The sequence below is a fragment of the Dendrobates tinctorius genome, unplaced genomic scaffold (genome assembly GCF_039654945.1).
Source record: "Dendrobates tinctorius isolate UK_male_01 unplaced genomic scaffold, ASM3965494v1 ptg000128l, whole genome shotgun sequence".
Taxonomy (NCBI): Eukaryota; Metazoa; Chordata; class Amphibia; order Anura; family Dendrobatidae; genus Dendrobates; species Dendrobates tinctorius.
In genome coordinates this window covers 5,960,500-5,980,278 of record NW_027361796.1, presented here as the reverse complement: position 1 = coordinate 5,980,278, position 19,779 = coordinate 5,960,500, and the positions used below count along the sequence as shown (strand labels likewise).

The 19,779-nt window shown below is 49.9% G+C and overlaps 1 protein-coding gene across 4 annotated transcripts in view; it reads right to left on the bottom strand.

Annotated features, from left to right (window-relative positions):
- Positions 1 to 19,779, bottom strand: part of LOC141047547 (programmed cell death 1 ligand 1-like) — a 129,943-nt gene that overhangs the window by 104,045 nt on the left and 6,119 nt on the right. The window contains exon 1 of one of the 4 annotated variants that reach the window (XM_073542636.1): positions 15,647 to 16,005. The exons of the other annotated variants lie outside the window; for them this stretch is intronic. The gene's annotated coding sequence lies outside the window, so the exon portion shown is untranslated. Of the gene's footprint in view, positions 1 to 15,646; positions 16,006 to 19,779 lie in introns of those variants that run through there. 4 annotated transcript variants of the gene reach the window in all.

The following is a 19,779-nucleotide window of genomic DNA, read 5'->3' as shown; positions in this document are numbered from 1 at the left end:
CATCGCATCATATGTGACCTACCCACCCGGTGGAATTCAACGTTACATATGTTGGAGCGGTTGTGTGAGCAGCAGGCAGCAGTCATGGAGTACCAGCTGCATCAGGTGCAAACAAGTCGCACTGTGCGCCGTTCACACTTCAGCACCATTGAGTGGGCCTCTATGAAGGACATCTGCCTCGTTTTGCGTGCCTTCGATGAATCCACGCGGATGGCGACTGCAGATGATGCACTAGTCAGCATGACTGTCCCCCTTATCTGCCTGCTTCAACAAACACTGCAAGCACTAAGGGATGAGGTTTCGGAAGAGGTGGAGGATGAGGAGTCCCAAATGCCATCTGCTTCTGGACAGTCTGCGCTACGTGTTTCCTCACAAAGGCCTAGGCAGGAGACACTTTGTGAGGAGGATGAGGAGGAGTCGATGGAGGAGGAAGACATCTCTCCAGAGGAGGGAGGTACACAAACCTCTACTCAGTATGTACAGCGAGGGTGGGGTGATGCAGAGCAGGCCGAGGTCACGCCTCAAACAGGGGACAGCGGTTCTTTGGCAGTTGGGAGTCTGCAGCACATGGTTGATTTCATGCTGCAGTGCCTGAGAAACGACCGCCGCATCGCCCACATTCTCGTCTCGGCTGATTATTGGGTGTACACCCTCCTAGATCCTCGCTACCGGGACAGCGTACAAAGGCTCATACCAACGTTGAACCGGGAGCGTAAACTGCGGGAGTACGAAGAGTCACTGGTGCAGTCCATAATGTTTTCCATTCCACCCGACAGCATTGTTGCTAGTGCTTTACAAAGCAGCTCTGTGCGTCGAGGCAGTGGAGGAAACTCTGCACAAAGAGGGAGCGCCACAGCACAAGGCACGACCACTATGCCCCAAATGTGGCAAAGTTTTGTGTGTCCACCACAATTGTCTACACCAGTGATTTTCAACCTTTTTTGAGCTGCGGCACACTTTTTATACGTAAAAAATCCCGGGGCACACCACCAACCAAAATGGCACAAAATGACACTAAAACAGTACATATTATACATATAGTTAATAATATAGATTCTAAATGTATTTTTACTCACTCAGTATTCCCATATATATATACAGTCCCATGTAAAGTCATACATACAGTCCCACGTATATGAGCCACATAATTATCAGCATATACCATATATATATATATATATATATAGTATATGAGCTGGCGCTTGTACTCCAGCCTCATGGCCATAGTATTTCTCATTGTACCCCTTTATATTGCAGTATATGAGCCACATAATTATCTCTTTCTTTTAGTAATATGCCCCATCATTATCACCTTCTTGTAGTAATATGCCCCATCATAATCCCCTTCATGTAGAAATTGCCCATTCCACTACCTCCATCATTTCCTTCTCCCCACCACCCCATTATTTCCCTTTCGACAACCCCATCATTGCCCTCTCCCCACCACCGCCTTCTTATCACCCCCATCACCGCCTTCTCCATTGCCCTCTCCCCATCACCGCCTTCTCCATGACTCCCATCATTGCTTTTCATCACATCCATCAACTCACCTACACACGCACACAAACACACACCTCTCACCTAGACACACACACACACACACACACCCCTCACCTCTCCTCACCGGCAGCTTCCTCTCACTGGCACAGCAGCCGCGGGGCTGAATGATGATGTCATCCAGCCGCGCCGCTGACTGCTGTGTCAGGGAGGAAGCGACACAGGAACACGGGACTGCTGCCTCTCCGACCCGCCGCCCTGCTTGCCTCCACATGGCTAATTTGCATCGCATGTAAATTAGCCATGCGGACACGCGGCACACCCGACCATGTGTCGCGGCACACTAGTGTGCCGCGGAACACTGGTTGAAAACCACTGGTCTACACCATCAGCGACGCCTCGAGTCAGCAGGAGGCAACGCTTCCGTCAGATGGTGTCAGACTACATGTCTTGCCCTGTCACTGTACTCCCAGATGGCTGTTCCCCCTTCAAGTTTTGGGTCTCTAAGCTGGATACATGGCCAGAGCTTAGCCAGTATGCATTGGAGGTGCTGGCTTGCCCTGCTGCCAGTGTATTATCGGAACGCGTCTTTAGTGCCGCAGGTGGTGTACTAACAGACCGTCGCACGCGACTATCTTCCGATAATGTTGACCGGCTGACGTTTCTGAAAATGAACAAGGCCTGGATCTCCAAAGACTTTGCCATTCCTCTTACAGACTGAATTAGTGGTTGGCAACTGTATCCAGGTCTGCTGGTGTGTTCATTTTTCTACCACCTGAACTATAATCCCTGTGCTTCAACACAGCCAGTTGTCGCTCAGATGCGTCGTCTGCACAGAGAAACACACTAGCTCCTGTGTTAGTGTGGTTCAGTAACGCCAGCTGATCCCCTGCTGTGTGGACGGCAAAGTCACCAGCTCCATCAACATTCAAACCACTACTGATTTTTAACCGTGCCCAACTTAGGTCTCTGGCTCCACTGTCTCTACTATTTCCCCTGGCCTCCAACCCCGCCATCTACATCTCTGAAGTGGCGTCAGCACAATCTACACTTGTTCCTGTGGCTCAGTCCCATCAGTTTATACCCTGATGTGTGTCCGGCAAGGTCTCCTGCTCTGTCCACATTCCCATAACCAGTAGTGGGAATGAGGACAGAGCTGGCGAACTTGCCGGACAAACATCAGGGGATCAACTGACGGGACTGAGCACCAGTAACACAGGAACAAGTGTGGATTGTGCTGACGCCACTTCAGAGATGTAGCTGGCGGGATTGGAGGCCAGGGTAAATAGTAGAGACAGTGGAGCCAGAGGCCTAAGTGGAGCATGGTTAGAATCAGTAGTAGTCCACAACCTCCATAAAAACCGCTGCCCATTGGCCTCTGCATGCGGCATGCGTAATCCTGGGCTCCAACAGCGTCAGTTGGTGTTCAGAAGTGTCGTCTCCACAGAGCCAAACACATTCGTTCAAGTGTTAGTGGGGTTCAGCACTGCCAGCTGTTCCCCTGCTGTGGAGATGGCAGTCTCTCCTGCTGTCTCCGCATTCCAAAGACAGTAGGCCCCAGCCTGCTCCACGCCTGATCCTGGGCTCCAACAGCATCAGTTGGTGGTCAGAAGTGTCGTCTCCACAGAGCCAAACACATTCGTTCAAGTGTTAGTGGGGTTCAGCACTGCCAGCTGTTCCCCTGCTGTGGAGATGGCAGTCTCTCCTGCTGTCTCTGCATTCCAAAGACAGTAGGCCCCAGCCTGCTCCACGCCTGATCCTGGGCTCCAACAGTGTCAGTTGGTGTTCAGAAGTGTCGTCTCCACAGAGCCAAACACATTCGTTCAAGTGTTAGTGGGGTTCAGCACTGCCAGCTGTTCCCCTGCTGTGGAGATGGCAAGTCTCCTGCTGCCTTCACCTGCCAAAAGCAACAGGCCCCAGCCTGCTCCTCGCCTAATCCTGGGCTCCAACAGCATCAGTTGGTGTTCAGAAGTGTCATCTCCACAGAGCCAAACACATTCGTTCAAGTGTTAGTGGGGTTCAGCACTGCCAGCTGTTCCCCTGCTGTGGAGATGGCAGTCTCTCCTGCTGTCTCCGCATTCTAAAGACAGTAGGCCCCAGCCTGCTCCACGCCTGATCCTGGGCTCCAACAGCGTCAGTTGGTGTTCAGAAGTGTCGTCTCCACAGAGCCAAACACATTCGTACAAGTGTTAGTGGGGTTCAGCACTGCCAGCTGTTCCCCTGCTGTGGAGATGGCAGTCTCTCCTGCTGTCTCCGCATTCCAAAGACAGTAGGCCCCAGCCTACACCCTCCTATTTCCTGGGCTTCAACACAGCCAGTTGTAGCTCGGAAGTGCCGTCCACACGGAAAGAGACACTTGCTGCCGTGTCTCAGTGGGGTTCAGTAACGTCAGCTGTTCCCCTGCTGTGTGGATGGCAGTCTCTCCTGCTGTCTCCGCATTCCAAAGACAGTAGGCCCCAGCCTACACCCTCCTATTTCCTGGGCTTCAACACAGCCAGTTGTAGCTCGGAAGTGCCGTCCACACGGAAAGAGACACTTGCTGCCGTGTCTCAGTGGGGTTCAGTAACGTCAGCTGTTCCCCTGCTGTGTGGATGGCAGTCTCTCCTGCTGTCTCCGCATTCCAAAGACAGTAGGCCTCTGCCTACACCCTCCTATTTCCTGGGCTTCAACACAGCCAGTTGTAGCTCGGAAGTGCCGTCCACACGGAAAGAGACACTTGCTGCCGTGTCTCAGTGGGGTTCAGTAACGTCAGCTGTTCCCCTGCTGTGTGGATGGCAGTCTCTCCTGCTGTCTCCGCATTCCAAAGACAGTAGGCCTCTGCCTACACCCTCCTATTTCCTGGGCTTCAACACAGCCAGTTGTAGCTCGGAAGTGCCGTCCACACGGAAAGAGACACTTGCTCCCGTGTCTCAGTGGGGTTCAGTAACGTCAGCTGTTCCCCTGCTGTGTGGATGGTAGTCTCTCCTGCTGTCTCTGCATTCCAAAGACAGTAGGCCTCAGCCTACACCCAGATTTTGCCTGGGCTTCAACACAGCCAGTTGTAGCTCGGAAGTGCCGTCCACACGGAAAGAGACACTTGCTCCCGTGTCTCAGTGGGGTTCAGTAACGTCAGCTGTTCCCCTGCTGTGTGGATGGCAGTCTCTCCTGCTGTCTCTGCATTCCAAAGACAGTAGGCCTCTGCCTACACCCTCCTATTTCCTGGGCTTCAACACAGCCAGTTGTAGCTCGGAAGTGCCGTCCACACGGAAAGAGACACTTGCTGCCGTGTCTCAGTGGGGTTCAGTAACGTCAGCTGTTCCCCTGCTGGGTGGATGGCAGTCTCTCCTGCTGTCTCCGCATTCCAAAGACAGTAGGCCTCTGCCTACACCCTCCTATTTCCTGGGCTTCAACACAGCCAGTTGTAGCTCGGAAGTGCCGTCCACACGGAAAGAGACACTTGCTCCCGTGTCTCAGTGGGGTTCAGTAACGTCAGCTGTTCCCCTGCTGTGTGGATGGTAGTCTCTCCTGCTGTCTCTGCATTCCAAAGACAGTAGGCCTCAGCCTACACCCAGATTTTGCCTGGGCTTCAACACAGCCAGTTGTAGCTCGGAAGTGCCGTCCACATGGAAAGAGACACTTGCTGCCGTGTCTCACTGGGGTTCAGTAACGTCAGCTGTTCCCCTGCTGTGTGGATGGCAGTCTCTCCTGCTGTCTCCGCATTCCAAAGACAGTAGGCCTCTGCCTACACCCTCCTATTTCCTGGGCTTCAACACAGCCAGTTGTAGCTCGGAAGTGCCGTCCACACGGAAAGAGACACTTGCTGCCGTGTCTCAGTGGGGTTCAGTAACGTCAGCTGTTCCCCTGCTGGGTGGATGGCAGTCTCTCCTGCTGTCTCCGCATTCCAAAGACAGTAGGCCTCTGCCTACACCCTCCTATTTCCTGGGCTTCAACACAGCCAGTTGTAGCTCGGAAGTGCCGTCCACACGGAAAGAGACACTTGCTCCCGTGTCTCAGTGGGGTTCAGTAACGTCAGCTGTTCCCCTGCTGTGTGGATGGTAGTCTCTCCTGCTGTCTCTGCATTCCAAAGACAGTAGGCCTCAGCCTACACCCAGATTTTGCCTGGGCTTCAACACAGCCAGTTGTAGCTCGGAAGTGCCGTCCACACGGAAAGAGACACTTGCTGCCGTGTCTCAGTGGGGTTCAGTAACGTCAGCTGTTCCCCTGCTGTGTGGATGGCAGTCTCTCCTGCTGTCTCCGCATTCCAAAGACAGTAGGCCTCTGCCTACACCCTCCTATTTCCTGGGCTTCAACACAGCCAGTTGTAGCTCGGAAGTGCCGTCCACACGGAAAGAGACACTTGCTGCCGTGTCTCAGTGGGGTTCAGTAACGTCAGCTGTTCCCCTGCTGTGTGGATGGCAGTCTCTCCTGCTGTCTCTGCATTCCAAAGACAGTGGGCCTCTGCCTACACCCTCCTATTTCCTGGGCTTCAACACAGCCAGTTGTAGCTCGGAAGTGCCGTCCACACGGAAAGAGACACTTGCTCCCGAGTCTCAGTGGGGTTCAGTAACGTCAGCTGTTCCCCTGCTGTGTGGATGGCAGTCTCTCCTGCTGTCTCCGCATTCCAAAGACAGTAGGCCTCTGCCTACACCCTCCTATTGCCTGGGCTTCAACACAGCCAGTTGTAGCTCGGAAGTGCCGTCCACACGGAAAGAGACACTTGCTCCCGTGTCTCAGTGGGGTTCAGTAACGTCAGCTGTTCCCCTGCTGTGTGGATGGTAGTCTCTCCTGCTGTCTCTGCATTCCAAAGACAGTAGGCCTCAGCCTACACCCAGATTTTGCCTGGGCTTCAACACAGCCAGTTGTAGCTCGGAAGTGCCGTCCACACGGAAAGAGACACTTGCTGCCGTGTCTCACTGGGGTTCAGTAACGTCAGCTGTTCCCCTGCTGTGTGGATGGCAGTCTCTCCTGCTGTCTCTGCATTCCAAAGACAGTAGGCCTCTGCCTACACCCTCCTATTTCCTGGGCTTCAACACAGCCAGTTGTAGCTCGGAAGTGCCGTCCACACGGAAAGAGACACTTGCTGCCGTGTCTCACTGGGGTTCAGTAACGTCAGCTGTTCCCCTGCTGTGTGGATGGCAGTCTCTCCTGCTGTCTCCGCATTCCAAAGACAGTAGGCCTCTGCCTACACCCTCCTATTTCCTGGGCTTCAACACAGCCAGTTGTAGCTCGGAAGTGCCGTCCACACGGAAAGAGACACTTGCTGCCGTGTCTCAGTGGGGTTCAGTAACATCAGCTGTTCCCCTGCTGTGTGGATGGCAGTCTCTCCTGCTGTCTCCGCATTCCAAAGACAGTAGGCCTCTGCCTACACCCTCCTATTTCCTGGGCTTCAACACAGCCAGTTGTAGCTCGGAAGTGCCATCCACACGGAAAGAGACACTTGCTCCCGTGTCTCAGTGGGGTTCAGTAACGTCAGCTGTTCCCCTGCTGTGTGGATGGCAGTCTCTCCTGCTGTCTCCGCATTCCAAAGACAGTAGGCCCCAGCCTACACCCTCCTATTTCCTGGGCTTCAACACAGCCAGTTGTAGCTCGGAAGTGCCGTCCACACGGAAAGAGACACTTGCTGCCGTGTCTCAGTGGGGTTCAGTAACGTCAGCTGTTCCCCTGCTGTGTGGATGGCAGTCTCTCCTGCTGTCTCCGCATTCCAAAGACAGTAGGCCTCTGCCTACACCCTCCTATTTCCTGGGCTTCAACACAGCCAGTTGTAGCTCGGAAGTGCCGTCCACACGGAATGAGACACTTGCTCCCGTGTCTCAGTGGGGTTCAGTAACGTCAGCTGTTCCCCTGCTGTGTGGATGGCAGTCTCTCCTGCTGTCTCCGCATTCCAAAGACAGTAGGCCTCTGCCTACACCCTCCTATTTCCTGGGCTTCAACACAGCCAGTTGTAGCTCGGAAGTGCCGTCCACACGGAAAGAGACACTTGCTCCCGTGTCTCAGTGGGGTTCAGTAACGTCAGCTGTTCCCCTGCTGTGTGGATGGCAGTCTCTCCTGCTGTCTCCGCATTCCAAAGACAGTAGGCCTCTGCCTACACCCTCCTATTTCCTGGGCTTCAACACAGCCAGTTGTAGCTCGGAAGTGCCGTCCACACGGAGACACTTGCTCTCGTGTCTCAGTGGGGTTCAGTAACGCTAGCTGATCCCCTGCTGTGTGGATGGCAAAGTCTCCTGCTGCCTACACAGTCCTACTACTACTGATTTTTAACCGTGCTCCAATTAGGCCTGTGGCTCCACTGTCTCTCGTATTTCCCCCCATCAGGGGACTAACTGACCGGACTGAACACCTGTAACACAGGAACAAGTGTGGATTGTGCAGACGCCACTTCGGAGCTGTAACTGGCGGGGTTGCAGGACAGGGGAAATACGAAAATCAGTGAAGCCACAGGCCTAAGTGGAGCTTGGTTAAAATTAGTAGAAGTCTACAACCGATCTTAAAATTTCTTCAATGCAGCCTCAGCCTGCTCCGTGCTTGTCCCTGGGCTTCAACACAGCAAGTTGTTGCTCGGAAGTGCCGTCTTCACAGAGTAAAACACTAGCTCCTGTGTTTGTGGGTTTCAGTAACGTCAGCTGTTCCCCTGTTGTTTTGATGGCAATCTGTCCTGCTGCCTCCCAATTGACAGCACATCAGGCCTCAGCCTGCTAAGTGCTTGTCCCTGGGCTCCAACATCGCCAGTTGCTGCTCATAACTGACTTTGGCACGGGTACTCCCTCCTGCCCAGCTTGGTTCCAGCCCTGCCTGCTGTTTCCGGGAAGTGTCAATGTCAGTTTGCCACCCCAAGTTGCCTGTCGTGTTGCGGTTGGGTTAGCCGAGGCTAGGGTGCCAGCAGTTTAGGTGCTTCCTATGTGGACTGCGGGTTCTGGTAAGAAAGACTTGTTCCGTAGTGCCAGTAGGACAAGCACCCCCTGTAGGACTGTGTGATTCGGTAACTGCGGCCAGCTTGCGGCATGCCAACTTTGCTTTTCAGGGGTAACTTCAGCTGCCCCTCCGGGTTCCAGCACCGTCAGCTGGTTCTCGGCAGAGCCTTTGGCCTAGGTGCCTCCATCTCGGTATCCGAGTTCCAGCAACGTCTGCTGGTCCTTGGTAGTGCTTTGTAGCACAGGTACCTCCTGCTTAGTAACCGGGTTCCAGCACCGTCAGCTGGTCCTCGGTTGTGCCATTGGCTCTTATTCCTTCTGCTGCCCCTCTGGGTGCCAGCACTGTCAGCTGGTCCTCGCTATTTCCATTTGCTCTTGCAGCTTATGCTACCCATCCGGGTTCCAGCACCGTCAGCTGGTTCTCGGCAGAGCCTTTGGCCTAGGTGCCTCCATCTCGGTATCCGAGTTCCGGCAACGTCTGCTGGTCCTTGGTAGTGCTTTGTAGCACAGGTACCTCCTGCTTAGTAACCGTGTTCCAGCACCGTCAGCTGGTCCTCGGTTGTGCCATTGGCTCTTATTCCTTCTGCTGCCCCTCCGGGTGCCAGCACTGTCAGCTGGTCCTCGCTATTTCCATTTGCTCTTGCAGCTTATGCTACCCATCCGGGTTCCAGCACCGTCAGCTGGTTCTCGGCAGAGCCTTTGGCCTAGGTGCCTCCATCTCGGTATCCAAGTTCCGGCAACGTCTGCTGGTCCTTGGTAGTGCTTTGTAGCACAGGTACCTCCTGCTTAGTAACCGGGTTCCAGCACCGTCAGCTGGTCCTCGGTAGTGCCATTGGCTCTTGTTCCTTCTGCTGCCCCTACGGGTGCCAGTACCGTCAGCTGGTTCAAGAGGACAAAGAACAGGAAGACAACCACCAAGATGCAGAACAACAAGAGAGAGAAGACAAAGAAGCATAAAAAAACAAAGCAGAAGAACATTAAGCATAAGACTAATACTCTGAGCAAATGATATTATCTTATTTATAAGCAGAAGAAGACTAAGCAGTGTATGGGGGTGAGTCCGTTCCTCCTCGTGGTGCCCCTGGAAAAGGCCTGCTGCTGCAGGCCAAACTGAACGCGGGCAAATCCTGTTGTAAATCTTTTGTGACAGGCAGAACGGAAGGTGTAAACTTCTAACTTTTCTAGATAACAACTACAGGAATGCCTGACACAAATAAGAATATGATGAAGAAGAATAGGAAGAAGATGAAGAAGTTGAATATGTAGAATAATAATTGTTGAATAAGAAGAATATGAAGAATGTAAAAAAAGGAAGAAGAAGAAGAATGTAAAAAAAGGAAGTAGAAGAATTTAAAAAAAGGAAGAAGAAGAATGTAAAAAAAGGAATAAGAAGAAGAATGTAAAAAAAGGAATAAGAAGAAGAAGAAGGTAAAAAAAGGAAGAAGAATAAGAAAGAAGAAGAAAGAAGAAAGAAGAAGAAGAAGACATACATGTCTGGCAAAATATAAATGAGGCTAACATAGTCAATATCTTTGTAACTCCTAACGTCTTTAAAAAAAAAGTTTAATTCCTGCTATTCCATTTGATTGGGCTAAACCTCTATGGCTTTAATGTCTCCTCCACCTCCCACAATACATTCCACATTATTCTTAGTTGTTTTTCTTCATGTAGAATTAACCTACAAGGAAAGAAAGATTTTTTTTTAATTCCGATATTTTGGCCCCATTGACTTGCATTGGTTCCCGGTATCGGAATCGGCGATACCGATACTTTTTTTTAAGATCGGCCGATCCATTCCGATCCGTTATTTTCAAGTATCGGCTGGTATTGCTCAACTCTAATTCTTACCCTTTGTTTCCCTCATCCACCTGAGTGGGGCATGGTCGGATATTAATCTAAACTTACGTCCCACCAGGTAGTACCGTAATGTATCCACTGCCCATTTTATGGCCAAACACTCCTTCTCTACAACTGATTAATTTCTCTCACAAGAAGTCAACTTCCTACTCATGTAGAGAACAGGATGCTCCTCCCCACGTATCTCTTGGGAAAGGACTGCTCCTACCCCGACATCTGAAGCATCTGTCTGGAGGATAAATTCACGTTTAAAGTCTGGGGCCACCAAAACGGGTTGCTTACAAAGAGCTCCCTTCATTTCTTGGAATGCTGACTCTGCTTCTTCGGACCAGCTGACCATCACTGACTTTGTCCCCTTAAGCAGATCAGTTAGAGGTGCAGCCATTGTGGCGAAGTTTGGGATGAACCTCCTGTAATATCCCTCAATCCCCAGGAAGGCTTTAACTTGCTTTTTTGACAGAGGTCTCGGCCATGTTTGAATTGCCTCCACTTTATTGATTTGGGGTTTGATCTCGCCACGCCCCACTATATATCCGAGGTACTTGGCTTCCTCCTTACCCAAGGCACACTTTTTCGGGTTTATTGTAAACCCCGCCTCCCTTAGAGCGTCAAACACTGCTTGGACCTTTTCCAGGTGAGACTCCCAGTCCGGGGTAAAGATGACGATATCATCCAGGTACGCGACAGTGTATAGCTTATGAGGTGCAAGGATTCTATCCATAGCCCTCTGGAAGGTTGCCGGAGCTCCCTGCAGGCCAAACTGCATCCGGACATACTGGAAGCACCCGTCTGGTGTGGAAAATGCCGTCTTCTCCTTGGCTTCCTGTGCCATGGGGATCTGCCAGTATCCCTTTGTCAGATCCAAAGTAGTTATGTACCTGGTAGGTCCAAGTCTCTCGATGAGCTCATCAACGCGTAGCATGGGATAAGTGTCGAACTTAGAGACCTCATTCAGCTTCCGGTAATCGTTGCAGAACCTCCATTCACCATCAGGTTTTGGGACCAGGACAATCGGGCTCAACCAGCTGCTCTTGGATTCCTCAATGACCCCGAGTTTCAACATACGTTGCACCTCCTAGGAGATTACCTCTTGCCGGGCCTCAGGAATACGATACGGTTTCACGTTCACCCGCACATGTGGCTCAGTCAGAACTTCATGCTCCACCACCTTCGTGCACCCCAGAAACTCAGAACAGGTCCCTGTTTTTCTGGAGTAACTCCCGGCACTGCTGTTTCTGGGCCTTTGATAGCGTCTCCGCTATGGTAACCACTCCAACCTCCCCATCTAGGCTGCCCAGCAAGCACGGAGTTACCACTGGCTCTCTATCTTGCCATGGCTTGATGAGGTTGACATGGTAAACCTGGTATGGCTTCCGTCTTCCGGGTTGGTGGATCTTGTAGTTTATGTCTCCCAGCTTCTCTACCACCTCATATGGCCCTTGCTACTTGGCCAAGAACTTACTCTCCACCGTCGGGATTAGCACGAGAACTCGGTCTCCCGGATTGAACTGCCTCACTCTGGCTAACCGGTTGTAGACCCTGGCCTGAGCCTCTTGTGCCGATGTTCTTTAACAATGGGCATCACCTTCGCAACCCTCTGCTGCATCAATGCAACATGTTCAATGATGCTTCTGTGGGGCGTGACTTCGGCTTCCCAGGTTTCCTTGGCTATATCTAGGAGACCTCACGGATGCCGGCCGTACAGAAGCCCGAAGGGCGAGAACCCCTTGGAGGCCTGGGGAACTTCACGGATAGAAAACAGTAAATACGGTAAGAGACAATCCCAGTCTCTACCATCTTTCTCTATGACTTTTCTCAGCATGCTCTTCAGTGTCTTGATAAACCACTCAACAAGGCCATCTGACTGCGGATGGTACACTGAAGTCCTCAACTGGGAAATTTGCAAGACTTTGCACAATTCCCTCATCACCTAGCTCATAAAAGGTGTCCCCTGGTCGGTCAGGATCTCCTTCGGCAAACCCGTCCGGAAAAACACATGGACCAGCTCGCGGGCTATACTCTTTGCGGAGGAGTTTCTCAGGGGAATGGCCTCAGGATAGCGTGTGGCATAGTCAAGGATGACTAATATATACTGAAGGCCCCGAGCTGATTTAACTAAGGGACCGACCAAGTCCATGGCAATTCTCTCAAATGGCACCTCAATAATGGGCAGTGGCACAAGAGGGTTCCGAAAATGAGATGTGGGGGCAGTTAACTGACATGTCAGGCAGGACCTGCAATAGTTTTCTATTTCCCGGTGACATCCAGGCCAATAGAACCTCTGTACAGTCCGTTCCTGCGTTTTTTCCACCCCCAGGTGTCCCCCCAAGATGTGTGAATGGGCCATGTCCAACACTTTCCGTCTATAGGGGCCTGGTACTATTAACTGCTCTACCACCTCCTCCCTTATTTTTCGTGACCCGGTACAACAATTCCCCACTCAACATAAAATAGGGAAACTTTGTGTCTGCTCCCGGCTCTTGTGCAACCCCAGTAATGACGGTGACATGGTTAAAGGCTTCCCTCAGCGTGGGGTCCCTATGTTGGGCAGTCCCAAAATTCTCCCTGGCCACCCCTAATTCCGGGATGTCAGGTACAGGGGACCCTTCCTCTTCATCCCCAACAAGGACACAAAAAGGTAACCCGTCTGCCTCTGGTGGTGGCGATACCTCATTGGGGTGGATTGGTTCCCTGCTCTTGCTAGCACACTCAGAACCCTTCCCCCACAGATCCCAAAACAGACAGAAATCCCGGCCAACAATTATAGGATGCAACAAATCTCGAACAACGCCAACTTCATGCGACTCAGTGCCATGCGCAGTTTCAATGTTCACCCTGGCCATAGGGTAGGCCTTTGCATCGCCATGTATGCACCGAACGCCAATCTTTTTACCCAGGAGTAGGTCGAGAGGAAAACTGGCCCTCACAAGGGTCACCAAGCTCCCGGAGTCTAGAAGCACCATTGCGGCTCGCCCGTTCACCTTCACGGGACACACTTGTGGCCCCTCGTTAGGTGGCGAATTCACACTGCAAGCTGGATATGCGTAGTATGAACCACGGCGTCCCATGCTGCAGTCCATCTGCTCGGTGGTCTGGGAACAACGGGCAGCTATATGTCCAGGCCCGTGGCACTTCCAGCAAACAATATCACCCGTGGGGACCTTGGGCACCGCCTCCCCCGCCCCTTTTGACCTTGGACAACCCACCCCTTTTGGCACTCTGTGCTTTGTTGGGACCCCCAATACAGAATGGGCTGCTTCCCAAGGAGCCTTCCATCCCCTGGTATCTCTCGACCAGTCCTACCAGTTCATCGGCATTCTGGGGATCACCCTGGGCAACCCAAGTCTGTAGAGGTCTCGGCAGAGAATGCACAAACCGATCCATCACGACTCGCTCTACCATCTGTGCAGGGGAAGCCGACTCTGGCTGCAGCCATTTCTGGAACAGGTGCAACAGGTCAAACATTTGGGAGCGCGGGGGTTTGTCCCGGTGATAGGCCCAGCGATGAACTCGCTGTGCCCTGGTAGTCATTGTTACCCCTAAGCGTGCGAGAATTTCCGCTTTTAATTTGGGATACTCTCTGGCGTCTTGTACAGTCAGGTCAAAGTACGCCTTCTGGGGCTCCCCCGTTAGGTATGGGGCCAGTACCTCTGCCCACCACTCTGGCTGAAGTTTTTCCCTCTCAGCTACCCTCTCAAACACAGTCAGGAAGGCCTCCACATCATCCTCAGGGGTCATTTTTTGCAATGCGCGTCTTACCGCCTTCGTGACGTGGGTGGCATCAGCCGGACCTGGGGTTGGGGCGCTCGTCCTGCCCTCCTGGATGGCGGTTGCAAGAAGTTACATTAGCTGCCGTTGTTCCTGCTGGCTCTGCTGTCGTTGCTCCTGCTGGCTCTGCTGGAGCTGCTGTAAGAACAGCCTGTTGGCCTCCTGTTGCTGTGTCTGCGCCTGGACCAGGTGTTTCAGCAAGTCCTCCATTATTCCAGGTAGAGCTTGCTGCCTCGCTGAAAACTTTACCCAGGACATGCAGCAACGGTCTCAAGTCTCTGCTGGGAACTCTGCCTGCACGTCTAGCACCAATTGTAGGGATTCTACTCGCTTAGGTGCGATGGGAGACAGCCAGGAGGCAGGTTCCCATTAAAGTTCATGCGGTTTATTATGTCAAAAACCAAACAGCACGGCACAAAAATAAACAGCCATCAGTTCAGGAGACAAAATAATATCATATCAGGTCCTTCAAAATAATAATAATACAGCAATATTTGTTATGCCTTACATTATGGAGACAAGCCATTTATGAGACACATATCCCCCATCGATTACACGATCCTCAGCCCTGCCACCATATATATATATATATATATATATATATATATATATATAAATATAAATCCCATGAGACACACCTACTGGGTGTCTGATGTCAAGGAAAAGCTACTGGAAAAAAATTGGAAATTACTAACGCATGCGCATAAAAACCGCAAACGCATGCAAAAACGCATACACACGTATGTAAACGCTGCGTTTTTTGCCGTCATGTGTAAGATAATGCGGATAAAAAACACTGCGTAAACATGCGTTCACATTCCCAAACGCATGCAGATGATACGCTGCGGACTCAACTGCAAATGTGAACCTAGCCTTAGTGTGAGATCAGTCGCCCAAAGTCATTTAACCCCTTAAGAACATCAGTTACATATTCAAATCTGTGAAAATTGGCTGTTTGACCAATTTGATGCAAATTCTGATGCCTAGAACCCATTTGAGCCAGGCTAGAGGGACCTGGGTTTGATGCAGGGCATCACTATCTTTGGATTCTTAGTGTGAGATCAGTGGCCCAAAGTCATTTAACCCCTTAAGAACATCAGTTACATATTCAAATCTGTGAAAATTGGCTGTTTGACCAATTTGATGCCAGTTCTGATGCCCAGAACCCATTTGAACCAGGCTGGAGAGACATGGTTCTCATGTGGGGCTCCCTGTTCTATATGTCTTCAGTGTCAGATAAGTGGCCCAAAGTCATTTAACCCTTTCTTCAACGCTCTTTGGTGCCCACTTTTGTGCGTTTTATACTGTAGTTTTTGTTGCTGTTTTTAAGTGTATTCACATCAGGGCACCTCGCTGCATTGTGTTTTATTATTGTGATGCTTATTTTTTGCTGTTTGACCTATAAAAACAGAACAGAAAAAATTGCAGAATAAGAAACCAATTTCAGCCTCCTACACATGCCAGGAGAGATAGCAGGTTTTCTTTATAAATTCATGATGGATGCTGAGATGTATCAGCAGGAATCCAGGAGTGTGCTGTTAGAGTCTATGGAAGATTAACCCCAAGTAGCAGGGAAATATAGAGTATACCCCTTGTACATCTGATGTGAAATGGATTAGGCTTTTCCCCAACGTTACCTTCTCTCCTTGGGTTCCAGCAGTCCAGGAAATAAAGGATCCAGGAATGCAGCAGCTTTCCAAAGGGGAAAATATTTATTCTTTGGTGGCAAAATAGGAAGAAGACATGAGTACAATACTGATTTTCCTGCTCTGTCCTCTGTCACACTATCCAGCCGCACCCACAGCAGCTGAAGCAGCCAAAGTTCATGGGAATTCCACGCGCCGGGATTAACCCTTCAGAAGCAGGGGCCCTTTGGAAGTCCTGAGGCCCGCATTGCAGTCCTTAGCCTTCCTTATTCCTTGGGAATCCAGGGCAACAGTTCCCTCCTGTCCTGGAGGCCTGGCAGTGCCCTGTGTCCATGTACGTCTGCCCTGTCCAACTTATCAGGCAGTTCTGGAGGCAAACAGTAGTTTCCTGTGGCCTTACTGCTGCTGGCCAAGCCCCCTCTTAACAGTTGCTGTCCCTAACTAGACAGTCTTAAGGGGCAACATACATATTACAGTACAAATACAGCAGGTACATTACAAGAAGAACAGACAAACATAATAAGGCATAAAACATATATACATAGGAAGTGCACAGGGGTCACACGGCAGAGAGAAAGGGCGCAACTGAGGGGACTGGCCACCTCCTTACAGATGCACTAGTATATTTAGGTATAAAGCAAAATGCAATACCCAGATTTTGGCTTCAGACTGGAGCCTTTGTCAGGTGGGCATGCAGGGTTAACATGCTACAATTTACTATACTAATCTGCTACATGGAATTATCTTCCCATTGACATTGAGAGCGTACTCCCCTATTCCTGCAAATACTTGCCAGCATATATAATTCACGATCATATACTTGATCATGAAAAAAGAGTTGCAGCAGCCAAAAAAATAGAGGTGTGTAGGCTTATACTGGCCCACAGGAGAATCCCCCGGTGGGCTCCTGTGCAGGAGTGGGCCAGCACCCTCTTATATAAGCAGTACTTGGCACTATATACATTAATCACTATGTGCATTTATTCATTTATTAATCATTGTTATAGAAATTTGTGAGTGAGGATAATGTCCTATTTGCATGTAGTTCAAAATGGGGCCCTGGAGTTGGCTAATGGTGGGCCCTGGGCTCCCCAGTCCGACACTAGAGGTGAGTGTTGTGCACTCCAATCACCAACAAAAATATTCTACTTAAAAAAGTAGTAGACCCTAGACTTCTTAGACCCTAGTCCAGAGCCTCTCACCTTGCCAAATCAGATCTCATACTTTGCACTGACGAGAGCCAACAGCTCGAAACACCGTGTCTGCAAATTGAGATTCTGATTTGGCTTGTATCCTAAGTCATACTACAAGACTCGTTAAAGGGTTGATTGTGACTTGTAGGATCGCTACTACCAATAGGTGGCGCTGTAGAGTAAAAGTCCTCTTTCTTTCTGAAGAGGCAATTTGCATATTATTTTCCCAGAGGAGCATTGTACGGCGAATAAGTCTCCTTACCTTGACAAGCCACAGCTGGCATGTCACTCTCCGCAAGGAGAAACCTTACTTCTTAGACCCTAGTCCAGAGCCTCTCACCTTGCCAAATCAGATCTCATACTTTGCACTGACGAGAGCCAACAGCTCGAAACACCGTGTCTGCAAATTGAGATTCTGATTTGGCTTGTATCCTAAGTCATACTACAAGACTCGTTAAAGGGTTGATTGTGACTTGTAGGATCGCTACTACCAATAGGTGGCGCTGTAGAGTAAAAGTCCTCTTTCTTTCTGAAGAGGCAATTTGCATATTATTTTCCCAGAGGAGCATTGTACGGCGAATAAGTCTCCTTACCTTGACAAGCCACAGCTGGCATGTCACTCTCCGCAAGGAGAAACCTTACTTCTTAGACCCTAGTCCAGAGCCTCTCACCTTGCCAAATCAGATCTCATACTTTGCACTGACGAGAGCCAACAGCTCGAAACACCGTGTCTGCAAATTGAGATTCTGATTTGGCTTGTATCCTAAGTCATACTACAAGACTCGTTAAAGGGTTGATTGTGACTTGTAGGATCGCTACTACCAATAGGTGGCGCTGTAGAGTAAAAGTCCTCTTTCTTTCTGAAGAGGCAATTTGCATATTATTTTCCCAGAGGAGCATTGTACGGCGAATAAGTCTCCTTACCTTGACAAGCCACAGCTGGCATGTCACTCTCCGCAAGGAGAAACCTTACTTCTTAGACCCTAGTCCAGAGCCTCTCACCTTGCCAAATCAGATCTCATACTTTGCACTGACGAGAGCCAACAGCTCGAAACACCGTGTCTGCAAATTGAGATTCTGATTTGGCTTGTATCCTAAGTCATACTACAAGACTCGTTAAAGGGTTGATTGTGACTTGTAGGATCGCTACTACCAATAGGTGGCGCTGTAGAGTAAAAGTCCTCTTTCTTTCTGAAGAGGCAATTTGCATATTATTTTCCCAGAGGAGCATTGTACGGCGAATAAGTCTCCTTACCTTGACAAGCCACAGCTGGCATGTCACTCTCCGCAAGGAGAAACCTTACTTCTTAGACCCTAGTCCAGAGCCTCTCACCTTGCCAAATCAGATCTCATACTTTGCACTGACGAGAGCCAACAGCTCGAAACACCGTGTCTGCAAATTGAGATTCTGATTTGGCTTGTATCCTAAGTCATACTACAAGACTCGTTAAAGGGTTGATTGTGACTTGTAGGATCGCTACTACCAATAGGTGGCGCTGTAGAGTAAAAGTCCTCTTTCTTTCTGAAGAGGCAATTTGCATATTATTTTCCCAGAGGAGCATTGGACGGCGAATAAGTCTCCTTACCTTGACAAGCCACAGCTGGCATGTCACTCTCCGCAAGGAGAAACCTTACTTCTTAGACCCTAGTCCAGAGCCTCTCACCTTGCCAAATCAGATCTCATACTTTGCACTGACGAGAGCCAACAGCTCGAAACACCGTGTCTGCAAATTGAGATTCTGATTTGGCTTGTATCCTAAGTCATACTACAAGACTCGTTAAAGGGTTGATTGTGACTTGTAGGATCGCTACTACCAATAGGTGGCGCTGTAGAGTAAAAGTCCTCTTTCTTTCTGAAGAGGCAATTTGCATATTATTTTCCCAGAGGAGCATTGTACGGCGAATAAGTCTCCTTACCTTGACAAGCCACAGCTGGCATGTCACTCTCCGCAAGGAGAAACCTTACTTCTTAGACCCTAGTCCAGAGCCTCTCACCTTGCCAAATCAGATCTCATACTTTGCACTGACGAGAGCCAACAGCTCGAAACACCGTGTCTGCAAATTGAGATTCTGATTTGGCTTGTATCCTAAGTCATACTACAAGACTCGTTAAAGGGTTGATTGTGACTTGTAGGATCGCTACTACCAATAGGTGGCGCTGTAGAGTAAAAGTCCTCTTTCTTTCTGAAGAGGCAATTTGCATATTATTTTCCCAGAGGAGCATTGTACGGCGAATAAGTCTCCTTACCTTGACAAGCCACAGCTGGCATGTCACTCTCCGCAAGGAGAAACCTTACTTCTTAGACCCTAGTCCAGAGCCTCTCACCTTGCCAAATCAGATCTCATACTTTGCACTGACGAGAGCCAACAGCTCGAAACACCGTGTCTGCAAATTGAGATTCTGATTTGGCTTGTATCCTAAGTCATACTACAAGACTCGTTAAAGGGTTGATTGTGACTTGTAGGATCGCTACTACCAATAGGTGGCGCTGTAGAGTAAAAGTCCTCTTTCTTTCTGAAGAGGCAATTTGCATACTACTTAAAAAAGGCACCACATTCCACTAAAAGCGATGGAACCATTTTGTAAAGGATCAGTGTTGGCATAATGTGCAATCGGTGGTAGTCTGACTGCTGGGATCTTTTCTAATGCGGATATTTTGAACCCAATGCCCCCTGTTGCTAATCTGGAGCAGTTTGTCTATAGTTTCCACTCTTAATTTATTTTTTTTTTAAACGTGAACAAAAGCCCCATTTTACAGTCTGTATATAAAAATGTAAAAATAAAAAAACACCATATTCAGTATTGTCACATATGTAAGAATCCAAATTTTTTAAATATCACACTATCTACCCTGCAGGGTGACAAATAATTGCAAGAATTGCTGCTTTGGTTATTTTGCCCCACTAAAAAAGGAACAAGAATTAATCAGT